Raw genomic sequence first — 1673 nt, 5'->3', positions numbered from 1 at the left:
TTTTTTTTTTTTTTTAGTTCATCCAAGGACTTTATTTATCAAAAGGAATAGGTGACCTACAGATTGGGATAAAATGTGTGTGGGGTGGAATTCATTTAACTGTGCTTTATTGACTAATCAAAGGCTTTTTTTTTTTTTTTTTTTTTAAAAATTTTTTTTTTTTTTTTTTTTTGGATCATCCAATGCTCTAGTTAGTAGCTGTGAGCACACCTCGCCCACAGAGCATGATTGCTGAAGGGAACCCTGGCTCTTGGGAAAATGCCTAGCTCCAGGGTGAAACCACAGGAAGTACAAAATGAGAGAAGTGCCATGTAGTCTCTTCTGACTCAGCGACCCTGTAGGGTGGTTGTTAGGTGCCATTGAGTCGATACCAACTCATAGCGACCTTATGCACAGCAGAATGAAACACTCCCCGATCCTGGGCCAACCTTACTACTGTTGCCACGCTTGAGTCCATCAATGCTGCCACCTGGCCAATCCATCTCTTTGGGGGTCTTCCTCTTTTTTTTTTATGACCCTCCACCGTACCAAACATGATATCCTTCTCCAGCAACTGGTTCCTCCTGACAATATGTCCGAAGTATGAGACGAAGTTTGGCCATCTTGGCCTCCAAGGATCACTCTGGCTGCACATCTTCCAGAACGGATCTATTAGTTCTTTTGGCAGCCCATGGCACTTTGAATATTCTCCCCAACACCATAACTCAAAATCCTCAATTCTTCTGCAGTCTTCCTTATTCACTGTCCAGCTTTTGCATGCATATGAGGTTATTGAAAATACCATGGCTTGGGTCAGGTGCACTTTCGTCCTCAAGCTGACATCTTTGCTCCTCAACACTTTAAAAAGGTCTTGTGCAGCAGATTTCCCTAATGACATACGTCGTCAGATTTCTTGACTGCTGCTTCCGTGAGTGTTGATAGTTGATCCGAGAAGAAAGAAGTCCTTGACAACTTCAATATTTTATCCATTGATCAGAATGTTGTTTATTGGTCCAGTTGAGATGTAATCCACACCAAAGGCTTTGCTCTTTGATCTTCATCAGTAAATGTTTTAAGTCAGCAAGCACAATTGTGTCATCTGCATATCAAAGGTTGCTAATGAGCCTTCCTCCAATCCTGATGCCACGTTTTTCTTCACATAACCCAGTTTCTCAGGTTATTTGCTCAGCATACAGATTGAATAAGTATGGTGAAAGAATACAACCCTCTCGCACACCTTTCTTAATTTTAAACCATTCAGTGTTCCCATGTTTTGTTCAAACAACTGCCTCTTGGTCCAGGTACAGATTCCTCATGAGCACAATTTAAGTGTTCCGGAATACTTATACTTCGCAATGTTATCCATAGCTTGTCATGGTCCACACAATTGAAAGCCTTTGCGTAGTCAATAAAGCACAGGTAAACATCTTCCTGATATCCTTTGCTTTCAGCCAAGAGCCTTTGGATAGCAGCAATGATATCCCTCGTTCCATGGCCTCTTATGAATTTGGCTTGAACCTCTGGAAGTTCTCTGTCAATGTATGCTTGCAGCCGTTTTTGTTTTACTTTTAGTAAAACTTAACTCACATGGGAAATCAAAGAGATTGTCCGATGATTTCCGCATTCTGTTGGGTCACCTCTCTTTGGATTGGGCACAAATAAGGATCTCTTCCAGTCAGTCTTCCAATCAGGTA

The sequence above is a fragment of the Chrysochloris asiatica genome, unplaced genomic scaffold (assembly GCF_000296735.1).
Source record: "Chrysochloris asiatica unplaced genomic scaffold, ChrAsi1.0 scaffold00057, whole genome shotgun sequence".
In the NCBI taxonomy this organism is placed as follows: domain Eukaryota; kingdom Metazoa; phylum Chordata; class Mammalia; order Afrosoricida; family Chrysochloridae; genus Chrysochloris; species Chrysochloris asiatica.
Note: the sequence above shows the minus strand (reverse complement) of the source record.